This window comes from Podarcis cretensis, assembly GCF_951804945.1.
Source record: "Podarcis cretensis genome assembly, chromosome: 5".
Classification (NCBI taxonomy): domain Eukaryota; kingdom Metazoa; phylum Chordata; class Lepidosauria; order Squamata; family Lacertidae; genus Podarcis; species Podarcis cretensis.
Genome location: NC_137174.1, coordinates 63,888,873 through 63,910,214, shown reverse-complemented (window position 1 = coordinate 63,910,214; position 21,342 = coordinate 63,888,873).

Genomic DNA, 21,342 nt, shown 5'->3' with positions numbered 1-21,342 from the left:
TTAAAGAAATAAAATAACTACACCATGTCACCGTGTGCTGTCACGTAAGTGCACCTGTTTATTAGCTGCGTATAATATTCAACCTTGCTCCTGTCATTTAACCAGATTGTATCTTCCTCCTATACAACTGGTGGAGGTAGAGCCCTCTGGGTGGTGATGCTAGCAAGTTAGGGTCCATGGGACACACCCTGCATTGTGGTCTTATCTTCAGTCACAGAAGACTCTGTCTATTATGGTAGACAGTATTATAACTCTGGAATAAATATTTAGAATCTGGCCTTCTGCTCCTGCCTGGTTTAAAAGAGCAGTAGCCTCTGCCACTTGCACCTCCAAGTCCGATGTGCAGGTTTGCAACTTCTGATCCTGACTTTGGGGAACCCAACCCGGACCCTTAATCTTCTAGGTGAAGATTAGTATATGTCTGCCATGCCCCAGTATTGGCCATAGGACTGAGCTACAGTTTTCATGTCTAATTCTGTCTAGTTCACCTGCTGCCACAGGTTAGCTCAACAGCAGAGCATTTTCTTTGCATGCATAAAATCTGGGTTTGATCCCTTCCATCTCCAGGGAGGGCTGGGAATCTCCCATCTGAAATTGAGGAGAGCCACTGTCAGTCAGCGTACGCAATACTGAGCAAGATGGAGAAATAGTCTAACTTGGTGGGCAAGTTCTGCTAACTCTGCACAAGAATTACTGTTACCTCAGTGAGACTTCCGCCATTCCCCCTGCAAGTGCCCTGCACCATTCCCAAATCTGTTTCAGAGGATTGGGGGAACCCCTAGAACACATACGGCAGGAGGAAAGAGGGGAAAGTCCCATTGTGCTGGCAGTAATCTTTGTACCAATGAGACCCTGTTCAAAGCAAGCCAATAGAAAGCATCCTCCTCGTTTCTTTGTTGTCCCACCTTTTACAGTGGTATTCTTAAACAACATCTATCAGCACCTGGCACGCGGGTGGCGCTGTGGGTTAAACCACAGAGCCTAGGACTTGCCAATCAGAAGGTCGGTGGTTCGAATCCCCACGACGGGGTGAGCTCCTGTTGCTCGGTCCCTGCTCCTGCCCACCTAGCAGTTCGAAAGCATGCAGTGCAAGTAGATAAATAGGTACCGCTCCAGCGGGAAGGTAAACGGCGTTTCCGTGCGCTGCTCTGGTTTGCCAGAAGTGGCTTAGTCATGCTGGCCACATGACCCAGAAGCTGTACGCCGGCTCCCTCGGCCAATAAAGTGAGATGAGCACCGCAACCCCAGAGTCGGCCACGACTGGACCTAATGGTCGGGGGTCCCTTTACCCTTTACCTTTTATCACTTAGCACAGGCAGAGAAATGCGCCTGATTTGTCCAAAGCATAGAAAGGAATGCAGATGTAAAAGAACTAGGAAACAAACAAACAAAAATGGGATAATGTATTGAACCAGATAATGTATTGAACCAGAAGGCACATCAAGAGATATGAAAGCAAAAACAGCCATACAATGATAGATCATATCAAATAAATAAATTCCCAAATTCTCTGTGTCACAAGCCAATACAAATTATGAAATACTGCAACCTTTGAATACGTCATACAAAAGGTCATCAGCAGTCAGATAATAAAATTCAGCCATTGCCTGGGATCATATATTGGTTGTTTTCATATCTTGTTCCAAATTTCTAAGGTCAGCTGGAGGTTGGTAAATTAACCCATTTTTAAAAGAAATCTTAAGTCATAGCCTCCAACTCTTCCTACTGCTAGATACCAGGAAGAAAAATCAGAATTAATGCAAGTCACAAATAATAAAACTTTGGGTTACTTCCAAACTATAAGGCACCCCAAAATAGAATCTAATAATATTAGCTATGATAATAGAAATGATATAAGCTGACATTATCTTTTGAAGAATGCATAAGCGAAATGTATACAGCATATAACAATTACAGAAATGTATTTTTTATCACAAAAATGCTTTTTTTATTTCCATCCCAACAGTTATATGAATCGATAATCTTATTTTTGTTGAACAAGGCTGAAATTCTTCACCCACTTACCTAAGAGTAAGCATCACTTAACTCAGTGGAACTTACTGTGTATAGGATTATGCTGTAGAAGATTTTTAAAAATCCATATTATATATATAGTTTCTGCTTAGTGTTGAAAAGAAAATAAGGTCAGAAACATCTAAGCCTCTTTGGAAACAAAGTTCCAGAATGGATGCCAAAACCATTTGCCACCCACCATACTTCAGATGGCTAGCAGACATGTGCAGTGGTACCTCAGTTTTCGAACAGCTTAGCTCACGAACAACTTGGAACCCAAATGCTGAAAAACTGGAAGTACGGTAGGTGTTCTGGTTTTTGAACTTTTTTTCAGAAGCTGAATGTGCTCCATTTTGAGTCCCCCTATGTTTCCTGTTGCACTGCTAATTTGCCCTCCCCCCCCCCCCCCAGTAATTCAAGCCTTCCATTTCAGATTGCAGTGTTCTAAGGTGATATTTGGAGCTTATATGTGGTGCTTTTGTTTTTGCTATTTATTTTGTGTTTTTTTTGTTTTGAAGCTTTTTCAGTTAATTTGTTTTTGTGACTGTGTGGATCCCAGTTCAGTTGATTGATTGATTGATTGTGTGACTGCGGAAATGGATAAAAGCCCCCCATCCAAACAATGACTATCATCAGTGCAAGTAAGAATTTTTTTTAATTTTAATTTTAATTTTAATAATAATAATAATAATAATAATAATAATAATAATAATAGTTTTTTATTTATACCCCGCCCTCCCCAGCCAAGGCCGGGCTCAGAGCGGCTTACAAGCAATAATAAAAACAAGTTGAATGATTACAACTTAAAAACAAAATTAAAATACAACATTAAAATATTACAACATTAAAATAAAATGTAGCCTCAACGCAGGAGGAGAAGGAAAGAAAGAAAGAAAGAGAGGGAAGGAATCAAATTGGCTCCAAGCCAAAGGCCAGGAGGAACAACTCTGTCTTACAGGCCCTGTGGAAAGAAATCAGATCCTGCAGGGCCCTGGTCTCATGAGGCAGAGCGTTCCACCAGGCCGGAGCCAGAGTTGAAAAGGCCCTGACTCTGGTTGAAGCCAATCTAACTTCCTTAGGGCCCGGGACCACTAGGGTGTTGCTATTTATGGACCTTGAGGCTCTCCATTGGGCATACCGGGAGAGGCGGTCTCGTAGGTACGAGGGTCCTAGGCTGTGAAGGGCTTTAAAGGTCAAAAGCAGCACCTTAAATCTGACCCTGTACTCTACCGGGAGCCAGTGCAGTTTGAAAAGCACTGGGTGAATATGCTCCCATGGCAGAGACCCCGTGAGGAGCCTCGCTGCAGCATTCTGCACCCGCTAGAGTTTCTGGGACAGCTTCAAGGGCAGCCCCGCGTAGAGCGAATTACAGTAGTCAAGCCTGGAGATGACCATCACATGGATCACTGTGGCCAGGTCGGGGCGGGAAAGGTAAGGGACCAACTGCTTGATGCGGCAAAGGTGGAAAAATGTCGCCTTGGCTGTTGCTGTAACTTGCGCCTCCATGGAAAGGGAGGCGTCAAGGATTACACCCAAACTCTTAACGGAAGGCAATGGCACTAATTGGGCCCCTGCAAGAGAAGGGAGTTGGTCCCTCATCCCCATGCCATCCCGACCCAGCCATAGGACCTCTGTCTTTGAAGGATTTAGTTTCAATCGGCTCCCACGAAACCATCTAGCCACAGCTTCCAAGCATCTGGTCAGTGTGTTCGGGGCCGAGTCGGTGTGACCATCCATCAGCAGATAGAGCTGAGTGTCATCAGCATACTGGTGACAGCCCAGCCTAAAGCTCCGGATAATCTGGGCAAGGGGGCACATAAAGATGTTAAAAAGCATCGGGGAGAGAATTGCGCCCTGCAGCACTCCACACAACAAGGAATGGCGCGACGACATTTCCCTCCCTAGTGCCACCCTCTGTCCCCGACCAGAGATAAAAGAGCACAACCAGTTATGGGCTATGCCCGGTATCCCCACGTCTGCGAGGCGGTGGTCCAGAAGATCATGATCGACCATGTCAAAGGCCGCTGACAAATCTAAAAGGATCAGCAGTCCTGACCCACCTCGATCCAGTTGTCTACGGAGATCATCTGTTAGGGCAACCAGAGCCGTCTCGGTCCCAAAACCAGGACGGAAACTGGACTGAAATGGATCTAAAGCCGATGTTTCCTCCAGAAACCTACCAAGCTGTTCAGCAACCGCTCTCTCAATTACCTTACCCAAATATGGAAGATTTGAAACTGGGTGGTAATTGGATAGGTCTAAGGGATCTAATAAAGTTTTCTTTAAGAGTGGACACACTACTGCTTCCTTCAGTTCCCCTGGGAATGTCCCCGTGTCAAGGGACAAATTGATAATTTCAACCAGGGGGGTCCGCGCAACATCTGGACACTCCCTAATCAGCCAAGATGGGCACGGATCAAGGAGGCAGGTGGTGGGCCTACCAACTTGGAGGAATCTATCCACATCAGCAGGGAGTATCCGATCGAAATGGTCCAACACTGGACCTGAAGTCAGTCGAGGGGCCTCCAGTTCAGTAACTGTATCTAAATTGGCAGTATTTTATAGTAGAGTACATGATTTACTGCTTTCATTTTATGGACCAATGGTCTCGTTAGATAGTAAAATTCATGTTAAATTGCTGTTTTAGGGGTTGTTTTTAAAAGTCTGGAACGGATTAATCTGTTTCGCATTACTTTCTGTAGGAAAGCACGCCTTGGTTTTGGAACGCTTTGGTTTTGAACGGACTTCTGGAATGGATTAAGTTTGAGAACCAAGGTACCACTGTAGCCGTCTGGTCTCCACCAACATGTTCAATAGAAGGTCTGCATGTAAAGTCTTCTATGCAACCAGAAGCCCACATTGTGCAGAGTCCCCAGTTGCACAGAGGCCCTTTTTGGACCATCCACTGAGCATGCCAATGTTGTTTGCTAGTTTCTGAGACCTGCTGGGCAACATGCCCTCTGTGCCCCTCCCCTTCTTTCACTGAGTCTGTCTCCACATCATTATTAATGATGGTGGTCCTCCTGTTCTTCTTCAACACTACTGCCACCTGCTTGGTTATAAGGCAGAGAGCCAAAAAGCATCAACTGTCCCTCCTTCTCATCACCACCATTTCCTGGACCAGAGTGAGACACACAGAGTGAGGCAGGCAGGTTGGAATGATGAAGAGGAGAGGCATGTCCAGGGAGGCTTTTGCCAGGGAACCCCTTGCTGGGCTTTGGGCCCTCATGCCCACCGATGCTGACTTTTGATGTCTGGGCCCACTGATGCTGACTTTTGATGGAACCAGCCTGGAACCACCAGGCATTACTCTGTTCCCCACCCACCCAACACACATTCAGTTTACAAGTTGTGGAGAAGGTCTGAAAAAGACTGTTGAAGTTAAGAAGCAATGTGTGCCTAAGGCCTCCTATAGAGTTGGTTGCTGAGATGAAGATTTGAATTAGAAATCTAGCTGCTATTTAACATCTGCTCTCAAATGGAATAGTAAGAGTCTCCTCAACTCCTAGTACTCAGGAGTAAATTCCAGGAAGTATGAAGTTCCAGGATGTGTGTTCTGCTGATTGTCTCAGTCCCATTTGGGACATGTCTCCACCGGGTGTTTACTGCAGGCCAGCATTGATTCCAGGTATCTGTAACACACATCCACCCTACATCAATATTTACATGATCTGTGCCTCTGACGCACAAGAAGCTATGTAAACAACAGTCTCATCTTCCTCACCCCAAGGGAACCAATTCAGAAACAGAAATGCTTCTTCTTGGGTCTGTTTTTGTGGTGACACAGGTGGACCACTTCCCCTACCCTACCCTACCCTACCCTACCTCACCCCACTCCACCCCCTTAAGCCAGCAAAATAGAAAGGTCACAAATGCATTTTATTTTTTACAAAACTGGACTCCTTTTGATGGTATGGCTAATATCATCTTTGCTGCACCAACTATTTGTTCTGTTCTCTTCTCTAAGCAGCCAATATCTGAGGATGCAGGAACAGAGACAGCGGGTGAGGGAGAATGAAAACAGCCCTCTCCCGAGAGTCAGATGCAATCACCCATTTGTCACAGCGAGTTGCCCGCTGTCTGTGTCAGGGAACAATCTGACGAAGTGCGCTAGATGAAATTTTGCTGGCTTCTGTCTTTAGATAAGGACGCTATCACTGACTCAACATATTTTATGTATAACATACCAGCTGCAAAGAGCACTCAGGCATCAGGCTTGTTTAAATATAGTTGATGGTATCTGAAAAACCAGTTAACATGTCTCGGCTCAACGCAGGACATTTTTACGTCCAATCACCATACTATGGAGGCCACCGTGCCTCTCCTTAGCATCCTCGCCACACAAGTCTGCCCACTAACCAGGAGCATGGAGTCTTAAAAGGGTCTAGGGAGGAATAAACTCTCTCCAATGTGCAAAATCACAGAAAGTCTTTCCTGGGTTTAAGGTAAGGCATATGGAAGACTGTGCACATTTTTGGATTAGCCGTACAAAACAAAAAAACTCATGGGAGGTGGATGTATTTTTTCACCTTTTTATTGAACAAATAGATTGACAAGGGTGAGTGTGCCTCCTTGATAAGAGTTTGAAAACTCTCCCTTGATGAGGTTATCCACTCCTTTCCCACCCTACACATGCCCCAGGTAAATGAAGAAAGAAATGTTGGTTGTGATCTTGGTATATGCCCATCCACAAGGCATTGGGGAGGTGTGGATACATTCCTCCCTCCATTGCTGGGACTGCCTACATTGGTTTTCATCTGTTTGGAATGAAACCAGCACTTTTCATGGACAAAAAACCCTACACAATAGTTCTAGACTGTGTATGGACTACACACACACACACACACACACACACACACACAAACCCTAAGTACTTGGTCTCCATTGATTCTAGAACACAGTTCCACCTCAGTGAACTAGGTGAAATCCATAATGCCAGGAATTTCTACTTACAACAAGTATTACATTATATTTTCTTCTTCTTCTTCTTCTTCCCATCTTTCCTGGAAAACTCTGGAAAAGTGCTTGGTCCATGCTACATTCCCATCCCTTTCTTTATTGATGATGAATGCATCAGCATTAATAAAACCATGTACACCGCAGCTCTGAAGAACGGAAGGATATCCATGTAATAAATAAAATAATAAACACACATTAGACTTGCCACAGAAATTCAGGCTGAATGTTGTGGATCTATACAGTGCTAAATTTTCCTCTGAATATTTTGGCAGTTAATCCATATAATCGGTCAAAACTTGCCTGGCTGCATTTTATTTATAGATTCCATTTATATTCCTCCTTTCTTCCAAGGAGTTCAAGGTAGTGTATATGGCTCTCCCCCCACCCCAATCCTACATATCTTTTTGTAGGGTTAGGCTGAGAGATGGTGACTGGCCCAAGGTCACCCAGTGAGCTCCACGGCTATGTACGGATATGAACCTGGTTCCTTTCTGCCCGAGTCTGATAGTCTTACCACTAAACTAGAGTGGCGCTCATTTGATCCTTTATATGGCCTTCTTGCAAGCCCTTGACTCATTCAAACCCAAACCAAGTGACAACAGATATGAAAATGAGGAGGAGGTGTCAGCATCTCACTCCTCCATAGAATCATAGAATCATAGAGTTGGAAGAGACCACAAGGGCCATCGAGTCCAACCCCTGCCAAGCAGGAAACACCATCAGAGCACTCCTGACATATGGTTGTCAAGCCTCTGCTTAAAGACCTCCAAAGAAGGAGACTCCACCACACTCCTTGGCAGCAAATTCCACTGTCGAACAGCTCTTACTGTCAGGAAGTTCTTCCTAATGTTTAGGTGGAATCTTCTTTCTTGTAGTTTGGAACCATTGCTCCGTGTCCGCTTCTCTGGAGCAGCAGAAAACAACCTTTCTCCCTCCTCTATGTGACATCCTTTTATATATTTGAACATGGCTATCATATCACCCCTTAACCTCCTCTTCTCCAGGCTAAACATGCCCAGCTCCCTTAGCCGTCCCTCATAAGGCATCGTTTCCAGGCCTTTGACCATTTTGGTTGCCCTCCTCTGGACACGTTCCAGTTTGTCAGTGTGCTTCTTGAACTGTGGTGCCCAGAACTGGACACAGTACTCCAGGTGAGGTCTGACCAGAGCAGAATACAGTGGCACTATTACTTCCCTTGATCTATTGCTGGATGTGTGATTGTTACATCACATGTCAGTGTTTCCTTTCTAGGCTTGGAAAGTGTGAGAAAGTGTGAGAACGGAAGTCAGTCTTATCTTTCTTCTGCTGTAATGTAGTTTTGTACTTCTCTTTTTTTCTCTTGGAGAAGAAGTGAGAGGACGCCATGATTGCTTTGTTTTGTACAGTAAAGGTAAAGATAAAGGGACCCCTGACCGTTAGGTCCAGTCGTGACCAACTCTGGGGTTGCGGCACTCATCTTGCTGTATTGGCTGAGGGAGGGTGTACAGCTTCCAGGTCATGTGGCCAGCATGACTAAGCCGCTTCTGGCAAACCAGAGCAGCACACGGAAACGCCGTTTACCTTCCCGCTGGAGCGGTACCTATTTATCTACTTGCACTTTGATGTGCTTTTGAACTGCTAGGTTGGCAGGAGCTGGGACCTAACAATGGGAGCTCACCCCATCGCAGGGATTCGAACCGCCGACCTTCTGATCGACAAGTCCTAGGCTCTGTGGTTTAACCCACAGCGCCACCTGCGTCCTGTCCTGTACAGTATATATTGCTTAATAAATCACTTAGAATGCTACACTCATGTTCCGCCATCATTTCTGCTATACTCTGCTGATAGAGTGTGCACATGTCTTTAGATATTTGTCACTGGTGTGCACTGGGACTGATTCGTGAATGTTCCGGGCTGCGCTTCATCAGGAAGATGCCCGGAGAGGTCTGTCTCATTCTGGGGGCTGCGTGTGCCCCCCAGGCGTGTTCCGACAGGAGATGATCTTGGCTTGGAGAGCGGAGCTGTATCAGATGGTTGCACTGCTTTTCAAAACCACTGAGGATAATAATAATAATAATAATAATAATAATAATAATAATAATAATAATAATTTTATTTATACCCCACCCATCTGGCTGGGTTGCCCCAGCCAAACATGTACAGAAACATAAAACATAAAACATTAAAACCTTCCAATACAGGGCTGCTTTCAGATGTCTTCTGAAAGTTGTATGGTTATTTATCTCCTTGACATCAGATGTACTTGACAAGTGCATTGTATGGAGTTTAATGATCAAACTAGGAAATCAACCTTGCAGTTTCCACCTACATATATTATACTGAAAGTGTGTTGATGGCAATCAGATGATCCATCTCTGCATCTGAATTAGCCGCTAGACAAGGAACTACAATTTTCAGATGACAAGGGGCTTCTCCATATGCGTCTCCCATTAACTGCAGGTTTCATAGCTGTTTCCCCACCCACCCACATGACAGTAAACACCCAGATTGGTCAGTGGTCCCCTCTGGAAGCTATAATCTCCCACTCCTATTTATTTTATTAATTTATTTTAAAGGCTCAGATTTAAGTGTAGCTGTTGGTCCCTCACGTGTAGTAGTGAAATGAGGCCATGCTATCCCCAGTGATGCCGAAATCACTCATGATACCATGGACACAAGAAAAAAGTGCCTTCAACACTATTATGCAGCACCACTGGTTGCACTGTTTTATAAGATTCTGCTTGAACTAGAAGAAAACTTTTTTTTTTTGCCTGGCACACATTGGTAGGAGTGCGTGTGCGTCCATATTGAGAGAGAGCAAGGACAAGAGAGAGAGAGAATGTATATCACAGCTGAAGATGATTTCACATTTCTGCCTTGGATCTCTTCTCTATGTGCAATCACCTGCACATCGTACGCATTCTCCACAACAATCCTAACAGCAATCAATGGGGAGAGGCGCAAGGATTCATACCCACAGGGAGAAAATACTGTTGTCTGAAGACTGGAAAAATATGCTACATTCAGCATAACTGTATAATGTTGAAGGAATATATGTGTGGACTGTTGATAGCAATGGGAGATAAAATGCTGAATCAGTGGCCTCTTCTTACATTATGAGCATTATCTAACCAAAGGGAGGCGGGTTCTCCAAACTAACCTTCAGCTCAGTCTTAAACTGACAACCAGGAAGGACCCACAGAGATAGTGTGTAATAAGGATAGGGAACCTGTGGCCCTCCAGAGGTTGTTGACCTGCAGCACCTATCATCCCCAACCATTGGCCATGTTGGCTAAGAGTGATGGGAGGGTTCCTGGTTCCCCAACCCTGCTTTAGAGGGACTCAAGTGAAAAGATGGCTGTTCTCTCTCTCTCTCTCTTTGGGCTGTATCCAATCCAGAGCCTCCCACCTGGTAGGGCTATTCAACTCCCATCCCATTGGCACTCTGCGAGCTCTTCTTTCTCCTTTTCGGCCTTTGCTCCCACGTATCCGAAAACAATCACTGTACTTTTGAATGAGAGAAAACAGTCCATTACTTATACAAAGGGTGACAGAGAGGGACTAAGGCCAGAGTCATGCCATACATTGAAAGCGCTGTGATACCAATTTAAACAGTTGTGGCTTTCCTCAAAGAACTCTAGGAGCTGCAGTTTGTTATGGGTTCTGAGAGTTGTGAGGAGACCTCTATTCCCTTCCCTACAATCCCAGAGCTTCCAGCATAGCTGTCAACTTTTCCCTTTTTAAAAGGGAAATCCTATTCGGAATAAGGGAATTCCCCTTTTTAAAAGGGAAACGTTGACAGCTGTGGCTTCCAGTGAAGAGGGATTGATAGTTAAACCCTCTGAGAAAGCCACCAACTGACACTATGAACAACCTCATAGAGTCTTATATGACCATCTCTTTCATCTGCTTTCAAGCAGCTTACTTACACACATGAAGAGACTGTTAGATCAGGCCAGTGGCCCATCTCGTTCAGCATCCTGTTCTCACAGTGGCCAACCAGATTACTGTCGGAAACCTACAAGCAGAGCCCAAGCAGGAGAGTGCTATCCCTTACTAGTATGCAGAAGCTTTAGTGCCTCTGACCATTTTGGATCCAGGTGCTAGTGTTGAGCCTAACAGAAAGCCTTTGCATCTATGCTTCAGGAGGGAGCAGGGCAAAATCTCTTCAGTTTGCCAACCTACTTAATTCATACTTCTCAGGCTACTAAGCAAATGGAAACACAGCAATCCTTTGAAGTTGGCACTTCTCTGAATTTTGTGATGGGATTCTCCAGCCAAAGTATGCACCAAAATATATGACTACATCTGTGAAAAATGATGTAGAAAATTTCGTTGCATTATGGTAGTTTGCAAAAAAAAAAAGAAAGAAAATATATATTATGAGAAATGAGCACAGAAATGCATATTTTAAAAAAAATTCAAATTGATGACAACAGGAGGCAAACTAAATTTAACAAAAAATGAGAAACTGAGAGAAACCAAAATTGGCAGATTCGTCCATCCCTGTGCTTAAATCCTTCATTATTTCTTTAATGAAACAATGGTATTCTTTGCAACAAAAGCACACCAATATTTAAAGTGCAACTCTCTGCTTTGCCAGGGCCAGCTCTGTTATGCCAGGAAGGGAGGTGTGCGTGAGAGGAAGGGGGGGTTGAGAGGGGAGATGGATCCTTTTGTAAAGATCAGCAGTTCTGTGTGCTTTTATCCCAGGCAAAGATTACATTTCACTCCCAGGGGCCTCTGCTGCCTCAGATCCTTTTCAGACTCAATCGCTGTGGCACAGCAGATAGTTTTGGGTGTCCTTTCATATTTTTTTTCTTGACAGTATTAAATATATACCCTAGTGAGCCATAAATCAGTGGTTTATCAGAGAATACATCATATCTGTAATAAGGGACCACTTCTTTTTAATTGGACAGTGCATTAAATTAAACAGATATACTTTCTCAAAGAATACAAAAATGTGTCAGCTAGACTTCTTTAATGAATTTTAATTTTAAACCACCATTTCTTTGGAAGAAAGGCTTTCCCCACCACCACTGTCCAGCAAAAATTATATTCTGATTGGTGATTTGCTGACTTTTGTAGTTTATTGTACTCCTTCTGCTTTATAGTTCACTCCTTCAGTTACACAGCTAGCCTTTTCTCTAGCTTGAATCCATTTCCGTGCAAATGGGTCTCTTTATGTATAAATATTTCAGTGGCCAGGCATATGTGTTCATGTGGAATGGGAATATTTGTGGATAGGTATGCAAGTATGTACACAATCAGGAATGTACAAAGTGTATGTAAAAGTTCCATAATCCACACAGAAAAGATCAATCTCTGCTAGTGATTTGGCAATCCTTGACTACACACTTTTTAATGTATTCCTAAACATCATTAATATACAGATAGGTAGCCGTGTTGGTCTGCCATAGTCAAAACAAAAAAAATTCCTTCCAGTAGCACCTTAAAGACTAACTAAGTTAGTTCTTGGTATGAGCTTTCGTGTGCATGCACACTTCTTCAGATACACAGTGTGTATCTGAAGAAGTGTGCATGCACACGAAAGCTCATACCAAGAACTAACTTAGTTGGTCTTTAAGGTGCTACTGGAAGGAATTTTTTTTGTTTTATCATTAATATAGAAATTTCAATTGGCAAAGTGCTCTTTAGCCTCTGTCATTTCATCTTATCCTAGCCCTGTGAGATAATGATTTCTCCCCCATTTTGTCAATTGAGGTGAAAGACCTAAGGCTGTGTGTTGCGCATGGCTCACACCACAAACCCACGGCTGAGCAACATTTGGACCCAGGGTTAGGGATGGGGCAGGAATTTGATTCAATTCACATTTTTAAAGTGAACCTACCTAGTTCACACTTTACAAAACAGTACACGAACCAAAACACAACCGTCCTTTGAAATTCGCCCTTCTCCGAATTTTGCAATGCAGCTGTCCGGTCAAGAAATGTGTACAAAAATGTACCTGCTAGAGTAAGGTGTGCATAACAATGCAAATATTAGCGGAAATAACATACAGAAATGCATTGTGTTAGGGGAAATTGCTTTGAAGAAAATGTGTATATTAGGCCAAAATTACATGCAAATGTGTAAATTAGGAGAAAAGTAGACTAAAATGCTGATCAATTTTCAGGAGGACTTAAAAAAAAATACAAATCACTGAATGATGCAGCAGTGTAGATCCAAACTCAGGGGTCTCTTAGATTCAAGTTCAATATTATGGTGTTCTGCACTGCCCTGATTCAGTCATACAGACAGACTATGGTTTCTTGTATGAGAATGAGCATACAGTGGTACCTTGGGTTACAGATGCTTCAGGTTACAGACGCTTCAGGTTACAGACTCCGCTAACCCATAAATAGAACCTTGGGTTAAAAACTTTGCTTCAGGATGAGAACAGAAATCGTGTTTTGGAGGCGCGGCAGCAGCGGGAGGCCCCACTAGCTAAAGTGGTGCTTCAGGTTAAGAACAGTTTCAGGCTAAGAACAGACCTCCAGAACGAATTAAGTTCATAACCCGAGGTACCACTGTATATGACACTTGGACTTACATGCTTCCTCTTCTCCTTCATACACAAGAAGACAAGGTTGGAAGCTTCCAGTTGTGACAAACCAGTTTCACATTTTATCTGGATACAGGAAACTAGGGTTTGTGGAAACAATAATGAGTTAAGAAGCTACCATATCAAACTGTAGCTTGATTCTTGTTTGATACAAAGGTTTGTAATAAGTGGGTCTTTGACCTGTCTTATGCTCTTGTTTAGTTATTATGGTGAACCCTGTTAATAGACTTGTTCCATTTTCATGCCTTGGATCAGTCATTAAGTGTGACTGTTCTCCTGCCCCTTCTCCAAAACCAAAGCTTCAGGGATCAGTTGTGTCCAATTTATGGAGTGTGGGGAATGTAGAGGGCCTCCTGAAGGGGAGCTGTATTGGTCAGCTGCAGCTGAACTCAATGGAAAGTATAGTGGGTAGCCATATCACATGCACACACACACACATGGATGCCCAACTCCCTGATCAAAAAAAAAAAAAAAAAGAAGAAGAAGAAGACAAAAGAGAGGGCAGATTTGCAGGAAAAATCCATATACATATTATTATATGTATACATGCAAATATAGAAATAATTCCTATTCGTTGAAATAAAAATAATAACACATCTCTCCATAAGACTGTGACCAGGTGATCTGCGTCCCTGCTTAGATTGCTGCTGGTTCTTTTTCCTTGAGTTAGACTCTGTTCCTTCAGACAGAGGGGCCTCCCAATTACATCAGCACCATAGCCTCAGGGAGGCCTCAGTTCTTCACCCACCTTGCCAGCCAGCTAGCTGCCTATCTTCAGAGAGTACTCTCTTGAGGTTTGCTAGCACTGCAACATCTCAAACAGCAACACATATCTTTTCTGTCAGATGTTACACCCACAATGGGCACAGATATTCAACATGGACCTCCTCCAAACCCATCACCTGAGGTGGCACCAGGCTGCTGCTTGTGGGGTGCTTCTCATGCAATATTTTAAACACAAAGAAACAAGTTTCTAAATTACAGCTGTCTGTTGAGAGGGGAAGGGTCATGGCTCAGTGTTAAGAGTATGTGCTTTTTTCTGGGGGGGACGCAAGGGTACGCATACCCCTAAACATTTTGTGAATCTAAGTTTGGCCTCATTGCGGGGCAGTATTTCAATATGAGTAAGATAATGAGAGTACCTCTAAACATGTTTTTAGCAAAGAAAAAAAAAGCACTGGCTTTACATGAAAAAGGTCCCAATCCCTGGCATTTCCTGGACAGGCTAGATGGACCAGTGGTCTAGCACAATATTAAGCAGCTTCCTATATTCCTATGTTTCTAAAGATAGGTGCATATCTAACCTAAGATTAATATTACATGCAATAAATTGGGAGGAAAGGCTTGTGATTGCTCAACCATCTATGCAAGCCCTTTCTGTGAGTTACCTTTATATATTCCATTTTCATATTATATTTGTATCTCTCTTCAGGTAATATAGGGACCCACAAAACACACTCTTGGCTTTAATATGCAATGGCCCTGATTTCTGAATATTCAGTCATAGTCAATGGGAATCTATTATTTATTTATTATTATTCTTACTACTATTATTTTAAAAGAGCACATTCCTTAATATTCCTGATTACACCACAGGTATCTTGCAAGGCTTCACCTTACAATTTACATTGGCAGTTAAAATTACACTGGAGCTGTGTCAGATTGCAAATGCATACATCTGCTGACGTCACCCCTGGGTCTCCTTCAGCATTAGAGTTTTCAGCCTTTCCATCTCACAGTCAATGTATGTCTTTTGGGATTATTTCCTTCTGTTCTCAGTGGCAATTTCCCAAGCAAAATCTCATTTGATTGTGTTCAGTCTCTGCTTCTAATCTTTCCTATTCCCTATGGATGATTTATCGCGCCTGACTGGTACTGCCCTTGGTGACGGAAGCTGATAACTGTTGATTTGCTTCAAGAAAGGGTGGCATTTTTGTATCTGTGTACGGAGGACTGTGTATGCACACATTTCCATTTGTTTTATGTATGTATTTATGTATTTATTGAATTTCTGTGCCACCTCTCTGCCCTCATACTGGCTCACACCAAATTGATATGATTTACAATTAATAGAACAAGTTGTACATGGAATAAGTGGAGCTGGGTAGGTCACTTTCAGCCTGGAGAGGCCATAATAAATGGCTTGGCTCAGAACAGATGATGCAAAATAGAATTTATTCAACAAGCAGGTAACCTAGCACATTTCCAAGTTTATGCTCTGGGGGGATTTAGGAAAAAGAAAAGAAAATAAGAATACATGACTGTGTAATTCCTGCAAACGTTCCTGGAAATGCATTGGGTTTTCTGTATTTTGACTGATCTTATTTTGCACTGATAGATTCTGCATGTTGGCTGCAGGCAACACACACACCCTCCTGATTTACTAATTTGTAAATGGCACCATTTACTTTAATGCCTCTAACCAAAGCTTGCATTAAACTGAGCCAACTCTGAATTTATCTGTCAGCCAGTCCTTGGAGCAGGTTTTTTTAATTGTTGTCACCAGTCATCTTCCTTTTTGTTTTCATAAGTGATCCAAATGTGTTGGGCAGTCCAGGGTGGGCAAACAAAGAAGGATAAAAGGTTTCCACAAACTGCCTCAGAATGAACATGAAGGCAGATCTCTGAATCAGGGTGAAAACCAGTTGCACAAACCATAGTCCAATGGACAAACCTGACTTCTGGATCTGATAGGGTTCTTCTGCAACACTAGCCCCAACAGGTGCAATGCAATGAACATAACCCTTGAGTGTGGACTACAAGGATGGGAGGATAAAAATCACCGGAAAGGCAAGGGAAGGGAAAACAGCATCACACTATTTCCCCTTCTTTTTATAAAGAAGGAACTTGACCACTTGGCTACTGATACGGTCAAGAAGGCAAGCAGTAAGCTTTCATTCAATTATGAGATGGAATGATGAGGTATCAAGGCTGGTTCTGCCATTGTGTAGACTGAGGCAATCACCTCTCAGGTGGCACATGGTACTTGGACTCTCAGCTCGGTTTTTCCTGAAGGCGTTGTTCCAAAAATGGCTTTAAAACATGGCTTAATCAGGTTACAGAACACATAGTTCAGCAGTTCAGTGCAGAACTCTGTAGTACATGGTAAGGCACAAGGCAAGCCCATGAACATCTTAACAACTAACATGCCCCCTTTGCCCTACTTTTGAAAAGCAGGGTGGGCTCCAATATTTGCATGTTTAAGGTCCTGAGCAATGGGGACTGGGAAAGCAAGTAGGTACTCCTGTGAGCAGGCTGGGTCTATTCACACCAGTACATCCAATGGTGCATCTTTGGAGATGGAGGCAGGTCTGTCCAGCCAGTGAAATGTCCATTCCAGGCTCAGGCATATCCCCAGTAGCTGTGGAGATCATATTAGTAGGATGTGGGGCAGTGGCTGGTTCAGGCAGCGCTTCCTCCTCTGCTGGAATGTTGGCTACCAGTGAGGCAGAGATGCCTCTGGATGGGCCACTCAGCCCCTCCCCAGCATCAAGCACAGTACTGTCATCCCATTCCTCCTCCCACTATGACCAGTTCTGCCAAGAAGTCTCCACAGTGCTCATGACAACAGTAGCAGCTGTACTCACTAACCCCTGATCATTCCCTTCTGTTGGAGATCAGAGCTGTGTGTGACACTCAGCTTGGCATGCATCCTCTACACAGGCCTGCTGCCCTTAGTTGCTGTGGAGGAGGCTATCCCATTGCCAATGTCAGGTTTCTGAACCTGAAAGGAAGGGAGGTGCAGCCTTGCCCTTTGCCTCAGGCAGCAAAATGTATTGGAATGGTCGTGGTTGGAACTGAATCTCATTGCAGACATGATCCAAGAGAGTCCAGTTCTGACAAGCCTATGCACACCTTTCAGAGAAGCACTGTATGATTCTACAAAGGAGGTTTTAGAGCCTGGCAAGTACCATCTAAATTGCTCTGGTATAACCACTCACCACCACCACCAAAGAAAAAAATCAAGTTGCACACAACCTTAGACTAAGGAAACGTTTGGGGATTCATCTGAAACTCTGCAGGCACTTCAACTGAACTAACAGTTTCTTTGTCAGTATGTGGTTGGTAGGGAAATCTGCATGCACAGCGGTTGGTGTAGCAGCAGTGGGAAGGCATTTACTTGACCTCCAAACAGTGGAGTCACTGCTTCTTACTGAGAGGGAGAGTGCCAGTGGGGCAGAAAGGTTGGCACAGTGCAAACTCATCAGCAGAGCCAATCTCTAAATCCTTGTCCTTCTCAGTAAGCAGCAACTCAGCAGTCAGGAGGTCAGGTCAGTGGTGCCTCCCACCACACCATTCACATACAGTGGTACCTCAGGTTAAGTACTTAATTCATTCTGGAGGTCCGTACTTAACCTGAAACTGTTCTTAACCTGAAGCACCACTTTAGCTAATGGGGCCTCCTGCTGCCACTGCCAGAGCACGATTACTGTTCTCATCCTGAAGCAAAGTTCTTAACCTGAAGCACTATTTTTGGGTTAGCGGAGTCTGTAACCTGAAGCGTATGTAACCTGAAGCGTATGTAACTCACCTGAGGTACCACTGTATGTGATGCTGTCCCCAACACTGCAGAGTGCTGGAGCTCTTATGTGTTCACCAGAGGTTCCACATCCACAAGGAGACTCATTCCAAGGTGGCATCAAGCAGACATTGTGCCATCCTGCTTTTCCTACCCCCCCACCACCGCTCTCCGTGAAGGAGGAAACTTGGGAATTGGCAGCCCAACTTGGCCAGAGGCCAGGACTGGCCGCCTCACATGCAAGATGCTCTTGGAATTTATTTAAAGCGGTAAGACGAGAGGACAGTTCAGAGCACTGGATTAATTCCACTTTCTCCCCTCTCCCTTCCTCTTTTTCTCTCCCTCTCTCTTTTTTATTAGGAAAATAAAAGAGACTTTGAAATATTAAGAGATAGTGGGATTAGAGCCCTCTCCTGCTAGCCCCAGTATTTCCTCCCCTATTAATTTCCACTTGATTAGAATTCTTTTTGAAGTATTTAAATATGGACAATAGGAAAAGGGGAGGGTGAAGTTATTGAATATCAGTTAAACTGTATTAATATAAGCTCAGTTCCTGCTTTTATATAGATACTTCATATATATGTATAGTCTCCACCAGGAATAAAGTAGCCCTAACCCTCCTCCCCACCTCAAGTAATTATGATTTCTTTTTTTAAAAAAACACTATAATGAAACTCTTAAACTTTAATAGCCCATTTATAAATCCCTAGCTTAAAATTTAAATGCTTAAAAAAGTTTTAGAACTGTGGAAATTCGATTCCTCCCCCCACTTTTTTTTTATAGACATAAGAGGCACATTTATAATGTTAAACTTGTGAAGCGTGTATTACAAAAATGCTCACCCATTGCCCTGATGGAAAAATTGAAGCCAGGAGGTTATCGGGGAGTTTTAATGGCTGTCTGTTTGTAGTAGGGGAGGGGGTGGCACTTGCATCTCTTAATTGGGGGTGGGGAACAATTGACAAGTAGAGGAATTGGCCTGGTATCCTTTCCCATTGTGGAGTGCCATGGTAGAGGGTCACAAAGCATTTCCCTTTTAAAGAAAGCTAAAGCTGTTGCCGTGCACAGAAGCTAAATATTGGGTCTCTCTCCCCCTCCCCACTTCTCTTCCACTTTTGACAGACAGCAGTGGGCCTTCCTTGTCATGGCTATTTTGCACGTCCAAACTCATCATCTGCTGTGAGCCAAAGCCATTCTTTGGGGGGCTTTATTTATAAATCAGTCCTTTAATAAACCAGATTTAGATATCTCCGTTTAGATTCATAAATCCTTTACACACACATACAAAAAAAGAAAAAGAAAAGGGGGGAGAGAGAGAGAGAGAGAGAGAAGGAGCGCTAAGACCTGCATTTTGATTTACAAGCCATGACTTTTAGCATCAGATTTAACTACCTGACTGACTTCTGAAACATTCGATTGGCTTATGAGTCAGGGAAATAGATTTACAAATCCTAAAACAGATTTACAAATCCTGTAAACATAATCACACGTCGTGCCAATAAGTTCCCCCGGCAAGAAAGATAGACAAATAAATAAATAAATAAAGGGTGCTCATTTACAAATCTCTTCTTTACCATTTGGAATACAACGGACTGATTTACACACGGAAAACTCGGAGGCTCTGTCACTGTTATGACTGGCTTTTATAGATCCAACACTCACATTTTTTAATGCCAAATTCTAATCTATAAATCTTGATCGGCTTTTCTGTATCTGATTTCCTTCCCTAATGTTCTGATTTACCAATGAGCTCTGTTGATATTCTTTGTGCCTCATTCATGCCGCATGATACTGCTGAAACTATTCCACCACCATCCCAATCACAGTTAGCAAGATGTTTCACCTCAGTGGGGCTTGATAATGCCCTGGGAGGCACCATAAGTTGCCAGGGCGAGGGGTGCAAAGTCCTCCTTTAGCCTTCCAGCGTATGACTTGATCAGGGATCCTAATAGTGACACTTATTTGCCTCTTCTGGCATGGAGTGAGGGGCCAAAGGAGATGCATACAGTCATTGTGCACATTTTCTGATAATGTAAATAGTAGTTATGGAGAAGCCTGAGTATCCTGAGAATGGTTAGTTTGCCTGGAAAAGGAAGGTTTCCCCCCACCTTGCCATAGTCCTTACAAAAATCACCTCTCCAGAGCAGCCATTTGCATTGCAAGGGAAGCCATTGGGACCAATGAAAGCTTCTTTGGTGGGTTCAGAAAATGTTTTTTTTTTGTAAGAACTACAATAGGGAGATAAAAAATTAAAGTTGTTCTCCTCACTCACCACAGGCCCCAGCCCCATGGTTCCAAGGTTTCCCCATGCTGCTGATTCACCTAGCAAAAAATAAATAAAAATGGGCTGATTAATTGCATGAATGCAGTTAGCGTCACATCTAGTTTGGCTGTGAGGTATACTGCAGGTTTTTAAAACCATCTTTCTCCCCCCGCCCCGCCCCCGCTCCTCATGTTCTCTCTAGTTTCAATGGTGCACATTTTTTAATTACTTACGTAGTTTCTACATTGTACAAATTGTTAAATATATGTTATATAGTCACCTTGGCTGCCTTGACAGAAAGGCAGTATAAAAATGCAATCAATCAATCAATCAATCAATCAATCAATAATTTATGTGGAATAAATAGTTTCATTGTGTTTTTTGTGTTATATCCTCATGAAGATGTTTTATTAGTATAAAGCTGAATTATATAGCTAAATTGAATAAATCAGCATAAAATCTACCCCAGGGGATTACAGGGGCCTTCAAGATTTGCCTGTGCACTAAAAATATATATCTGTTTCTACATAAAATGAAGCTTGGCGTTTCCCCATTCACTATAATGGGGAATCTAAAAACAGCCCATAACTTTCCATCCTTTGGCCAAAGCAGATGAAATTTACAGGTTCAGAGTTGATTAAGGCTGCCTGATTGCAGACAATAGATCCAGGGGCTTTGGGAGGGAGAGTAAAAGGGATTCGCTTTCCTCTAAAATCCCTTGTGTTTATTTTTGTGTTAACCTATCTTCTCTATTGTGCACCAGTGGCAGATGGCATGGTGGGAGAGCACCATTTAACTGGCCCCTGGCCAGTTACTTACTGGGAGATAGAGAGGGAGGGGGAGGCAGCAAAGCCCACTGCGCACCCCAGCTTGGTACATTTGCATTGCACCAACCTCACCACCTCGACCCTGCCCCATCTACCTTCTGGTAAGCTGTAGTGAAATGACTGGAAGTCAAGCAGCTGGCACTGCCCCACCTCACAATTCACTACTGCTTTCCCCCAAATGGCTTCCCAATCAAGATGTCTAATAGCAACAACA